Here is a 6,708-nt window from a genome sequence, read left to right on the forward strand (position 1 = left end):
GGGGCCCCCCGCCCCCCCCCGCCGGGCCCGGCGCAGCTCCCCAGGGAAACCCCCTGTCCGCCGCTCAGGCCCGCAGCGGCCCCCAGGACAGGGGCGTCACGGGCCTCGCACCCAACCATCGGGGACGGGGGAGGGCGCACGCGCTCCGGAGGCCCCACCCCCGCGCGAAGGGAGGGGAGGGCGGGCCGAGCCCCCTCCTCAGCCACGGCCCCCACTCACCGCTCCGCTGGCGCCGCCCAGCCGCCCGCTCTCCCCTCGGCGCCGAAAATGGCGGCTTCCAAGCGAGCCCCGAGCGCACCGATCCGGCCGCTCGGCGCTCCCCACCCGGCTCCGGCCTAGAGGGAGGGGGTGGAGCCATCGTGCACACCCCGCCCCCTCCCAGAGACACGCCCCCCCCCTTAGAGGGAGCACGTGACCCCGCTGCAACCGCCCGCGGGGAGGCGGGGCTGAGTTCAACGGGTGGGGGGGCAGTGGTTGGGCAGGAGGTGTCACTGTGCTAGCACAGCTGGGTGCTGGCCTTGTGCAGAGGGGGAAACCCAGTGATTTCAGTCTGGGATGGCCAAGGCTGCCTGGGTGCTTTGCTGTAGGGGAAGGGCTCTGGCACGTCCCCATAGTCAGAAAAACAAGCGAGAGCAAAGAGTTGGCACCTTCCTGCAGGGTCTCCAGTCTAGAAAAGGTTGTGAACCGTTGCTTTGGAGCAAGTCTGCACTGGCTCCCAGTCGGTTTCTGAGTAGGGTTGGCGGGAGGCTGCTGGAATCAGCGTTGATCTCCGCTGGTCATTGAAAGCCGTCAGGGAGACTGAGGAATGGGTTAAACAGCACCATTAATGACATTACGTCATGTTGGGGGGGAAAAATCTGGAATAGCTTCAGTCACAGTTGGCAACCCTATTTGTGAGTGAAGTTCAAGGTGCTGGTTTTGACCTCTAAGGCCCTAAATGGTCTGGGCCCTAAATACCCCAGGGAGAACCATGAGAGCCTATTATGACCCCTAAGGTCAGCTGAGAGCAAGCTCCTGCAAAGACTATGAATGTGTGAAGCCTGATTGGCAAAAATGTGTAGGAGGTTGCTCTCAGTACTTGCCCCTCAGCTCTGGAAGTCACTCCTACCCAGAGCTGGAGCCTGCGCATCTTTGGAAAGGGCTCAAGACCCTCCTCTTTGGGCAGGCATTTAGCAAACAAAGCTCGGCTGGGGTATTGTTCTGGGAGGGGGAGGAAGAGGGGAAGGGAAAATGGGTTCTGCTTTATGGTGATCCTCTGCTTGTTTTTAAAGTAATTTTCTTTTTTTTTTCTTTTTGTATAACTAGGGACCTACTAAACTCATGGTGAGCCAAAGCCATTTTCTTGGCTTTGCCTTGGCATAAAGAGCTTGTTTCATGGGCTCTCTGGCAGAGAGGCCCTGGGGACGAGGAGAGATGAGGGGGTGGCTAATATCTCAGCTGCTGGCTGCTCTTCATCCCGCCCAATAGCTGGTGTCTTCACTGCTTGGGCTGGCTGGCTCTGAGGTCCACCCAGGAGGGGAAGACTTAATAAAAACTTTATTTATTTATTTATTTATTTATTATTGTGGATTTTGACCTGGAATTTATGAGCAACCCCAGATTTCACAGTCTCTGCAAAACCATGATTTAGGTAGGTCCCTATTCATAAGTTAATGTGTTCTCTTATTACTCTGAGGCCTTCTTGGGAAAAGCAGCATATAAATTGAATGAATGAATACCACTTAATTCCAGTGAGCACCTTGATTTGACACTAAGCCTCTCTTCCATTTGTCTGGATTAAGTTGTGAGCATCTAATAGTGAGACTTTAGTCTTTCCATACTGTTTGGTCAAAAGCTATTTTTGGTAATGTTCATAATGAACTAAATAGCTTTGAAAGTCAGACCATGACTCTCTTAGTTTTATATATGTGTGGGCAACAAATTGAAAGCAAATTCTCTTTACAACAATCAAAAAATGTAGTCTGCCCTGCAGAAAGATCTCTATTGTTATACTATAGAAAACATAAAGCAATAAGAACATAACATAATGTAATAAGTACACAAAAAGAAAAAGGGAATAAAGAACCCACACAAGCAGCAGCAACTGCAGAATTCAAAAAAGGATGCAGTAGTCCCTGGGGAAAAAAGCCAACTTCAAATGACCTGTTACAGGAAAGCAATATGATGTCAGAGGGGTGTAGGTTGTATTTTCATAGAAAATTATGGATTAGATTCAGGGGTTTGGGTTGTAGCCGTGTTGGTCTAAGGACATAGGCAGACAAGGTTCCTTGGGTGAATTTGATATCTTTTATTAGACCAACCCAAATGGTTGGAGAATAGTTATTAAGCAAGCTTTTGGGTTCAAAAACCCTTCGTCAGGCTCAGGAAGCTTCAGCAGTTGGTGTGTGCTCTTCCTGGATTAGATTCAAGAACTTTACAAACTATGCAAATTAATTATTCCACATCAAACTATGATGCAAGCATGTGCTTTTCCTTAGCAATAAAGGGAGACATAATAGATGGTCCACACCAATTGGAAGCATAAAATGTTGCTCTCTATCGCATAGTTAATTTTGAACAAAAAATAAGGACACCTTGCTGAGTGTAAATGCTTAGCCCCAGAAAGGCATGCTGGAAAAACAAGTCCTATTAAAAAGCAAGCCTGGATTATGAGTTGGTTAAAAGGAACTAAGCATTTGTTGGGGTGGCTTGGTTTTAACTAATAGGACTTTAGTTTATTATAAGCATGCATTTTCAAATTATAGCTTCTAATTCACTAATAACACTAATACAGTTTAATATTAATAATTAGCATGAAAAGAATGTGCAAGACTGACTTAGAAATCTTGAGACAAAGGGAAAAGATTGAGTTTCTCTTACAAACTTAAAAGATTAAGTTTGTCTTAAATTTATATTTGGCATAGAGCATTTGAGGTTCACTTATTTAGACTATTCTATGAGCATAAGGGCTAAAAACGTTACTTTTAAATTAAAATTGAGTTTTTCTTTTACCATGACTCTTCACAGTAGCTGGGTTGAAGGAAAACTCTCAAAGTTTACACTATCAATGGACCATTGATGCTATGTTACCTTGCCATAGGAAGCTAACATGCCATTCAGATGAAGACATGAGGGTCAGACATCTTGTTTAGGTTCACTACTTTTCCAGTTGATCTTCTTTTGTTCTTTGGGTCCTAAGGTACATGAACCTGTACTGGCTAGCCTTATACCAAAGTAAGATCAATTCAGGTCAACTACTAATATTTTGGTGTACTATGAAGGTATTGGTGATGGTTCTGTTCCACTGAAGTGGCAAAAATTTAAAATCTAGAATTTAAACTTTAAGGATTACTAAATTATACATCACAGTTTAATTAAAAATGAATAGATATAAACATAATAAGAATTGAAAAACAGAACCTTTTTTCATTTTTCTTTATAACCCTTTTGCAAAATATTTTAAACACTGTTTCACCCATCCGGTTGCTTCTCTTATGCTGTTGTGCTTGAATATTAGTTACAAATGGGCATGTTGGAACATTTTAGCCATAGCAGTAAGTTTGTGCATCTAGATCAGTAATTTTCAACCTCTTTTCATTTGCAGACCCATAAAAATTTTTGAATGGAGGTGCAGACCCCATTGGAAATTTTGAATGGAGGTGTGGACTCCTTTGAATTGTAAATGTGGGTATTTGCATTTTTTGATTGATCATAGTCATCTTTCACAGACCCCTTAGACATAGTCTGTGGACTCCCAGGGGTCTGTTGACCACAGGTTAAAAAACATTGATCCAGGTGAACCTGGCAAATTTGTTGACATTTCTGCCTCATTGTAATTCACCTCATTGCCTCGCTTATTCCTGGGAGCAACAAAAAATATGAGAAACTGATACTTTCCAAATACTTTGAAATGCTAAGGGAAAATTCAGTGACCTCACCAGTGTTATGAAAAATGTTTTAACCATACTGATATAGTGCAACCCACTGGTTGAGTAGATATTCTACATCTGCCTAGTGTTTCTCAATCTTTTTAGACTCATGACACCCCTTGTTAGATTCAAAGCTCTGCCCCCCCCCCCCCCCCTTTGGAAAATGCCAGCTCTTAGTTTTCACTTGGTTTTTGACTTCAGAAGAATAATAAAGCAATTCTTCTGTTGCCAAAAATTCAAAACCCACAACAGGCCAGAATGTTTTTAACAATATGAATGACTATTAATTCCTTTTCCAAATTTCTGGATTTGTGAATCATGTTTGCATGATTAACAGTGCTAACATTATGTTGCATGCTGTGGCACCCTTGAAAAGATCTCAAGGCACCCTAGTGTGCCACAGCATCCTGGTTTAGAACAGTGGTTCCCAACCTTTTTTTGCTGTGACCTGGTACTGGGAGTGGAGCGCGGTGGTTGCCCAGGAATGGGGGAGCTCCTGGCATGCGGCATAGCTTGTCATTTGTGTGCAGCACTGCCAGCAGTGCCCCTGCAACCCTCATTCGGGTTGTGACCCGAGGTTGGGAACCACTGGTTTAGAGTAACCACTTTATGTTTTGTACAAGAGACTCGAATTTGAGAATAAGGGTGCCCTTTCAGGGATGTGTCCTTTGCTTTGTCCATGAAAAAAACACCTGTGTGTGTTGAAATTATAAACCTTTGAAATATCTGTTTGCACATGCCCAGTCAAGACACATTAAGAGTTTGGCAGCCATGTTCTCCAAAGATTTCATCTATACTGAGTTAGTTCCATCCTGAAGATGTATTGACCAAAAAGGACTTTCCTTTGGCTGCTGTCATGTGGGGAACAGGAATTGAAACAAGAGTCTCTCTTCTCTACTCACTATGGTATCCAGGCAATATGGAGAAAGAAAGTACCTGACTAAAATGTAGATGGGGAGGAGGTGGATTTTAAGTGAGTAGCGGTGAAGGGGGTAGATTAGCACAAGATAATGTTAAGAGTGGGAGCTGTTATAGCAGACTGGGAGGGGAACTGTGGTCTCTTGGCCTGGATTTGGCTGATGATTATACACGTGTTTGTAATTAGGATGAGGGAGGAGATTGTGGTGTCAGAGCATCCTTAATTTTGGCATGTTTTAACTGCAGTGTCTGACTTTGCAACCTTGATGTTTTCATAATATGGTTTTGATCAATATGCCCAAATTAAATTGCTGTCTGTTTTTCCACACTAACATTTCACTCTAACTGGAAATTGTAAGGTAACATAGGGTATATACTGGAGAATGTTCTCGTTAAATGAAGTGGAAGAATGAACCACAAGTAGGATGTTTGTTATTGATCTCACAGATGTTTTTGCTGTCTGCAATATGAACACAGATATAGAGTACTGGTAAAGCCAGAAAGCAAATTACATTTTCTTTTATCATTTTTTAAAAATGAATTTAGGGCTTATGAAAGGTACTGGATTCACACCTCTGGAGATTGAACTTCTGTATTTATCCTCAGAATAATATTGTGCAGCACAAGCAGAGGCAGTAGAAGTATTATATGTCTGGAAGTTCTGACACTGCCAGTCAATGTGCCCCATTCTTTACCAGCTTAGAAGACGAATGGGTAGTTTGGTCTTTTTATGCATGTAGTCCTTGGTCTTCTTGCTGAGATTGCTACCAACGATGCCAACTGTGGTGGTAGTTTTAGCTCTGTAAATTTACATCCATTAGGGCAAAATTATTTGAGTTCCTGAAATATAAAATGGTATAAACCCAACAACTGTACGCATTCAGTGGGTAGCAAATTAGCCAAACTAAGCTGCTTTTAGTTCAGTGATTTTTCTTATCTGAAGGGAAGTCAATAAGTGCATGTGAAATATTCATAATTGGCAAATGAATCCTGTTGTTTGCTAGTAGATTATGAACAGCATGACATGCTCACAATGCAGAATGCCTTTCTATTAAAAATTTAAAGGAGGTAAAAAAAAACTTCCCTGTGGCTGCAAAAATTATTCATTAATCCCAACCTTTCTTTTCTTGTGAAATAATATGTTGGCCTCACAAACCTCCCCAACAAGCTTATCAATAACCTCTATAATGTCAGTGAGGTAAAAAGAAATTCTTGGTTTTATTGTGATTGGTATAAGTATGAAGAAAATCACTCTAATTTGCTTGGCCCATCCCCTCAAAATTGTGCATTTTCACTCTTAATGTTTCACTTATTCCAGAGTCTATAGTGTTGGCTAGAAATAAATGTGAATAAATAAGGGTGCAGTCTGTGAGGCTTAACAAATGTAAATACGATTTTATTCACCACCCTGTCATTTTTTCAAGTAATTTATAGGATATTATGTACAATGTAGTCTTATTTATACTGTATTTCTGGACTACCGACAAGAAGATCAACTTTTATGCAATAATTTATAGCTTGATAAAAATGTTAATTTTGAACTGATTCAGCTTCTATTGAGTTTAGTGTGAGCTGAACTGTACTCAGGAACACTATGATTACATAGAAAGGATATGTGATCCTAAAGAGCAAGGAAAGCAGCTTCTTTGTCTCCCTTTATCTGTAAATTTAAAATAATTTAATTAAGAATTTAATGCAGTATATTTTGTGAGTTTTTTATACCAGGCTTTAAAAATACTGTGTTTAAAGGAAGTGTTGCAGAATTGTGAATTGGTTTGATAGAATACACAGAGAGATCCTTTAACTGAATTTTTGTTAGCTCTATCTTGTAAACTGGGAGCATGCGCTAACTAGGTATCACAATGTTTTCTAATTAAAATAT

Source organism: Alligator sinensis, unplaced genomic scaffold, assembly GCF_000455745.1.
Source record: "Alligator sinensis unplaced genomic scaffold, ASM45574v1 scaffold747_1, whole genome shotgun sequence".
Taxonomy (NCBI): domain Eukaryota; kingdom Metazoa; phylum Chordata; order Crocodylia; family Alligatoridae; genus Alligator; species Alligator sinensis.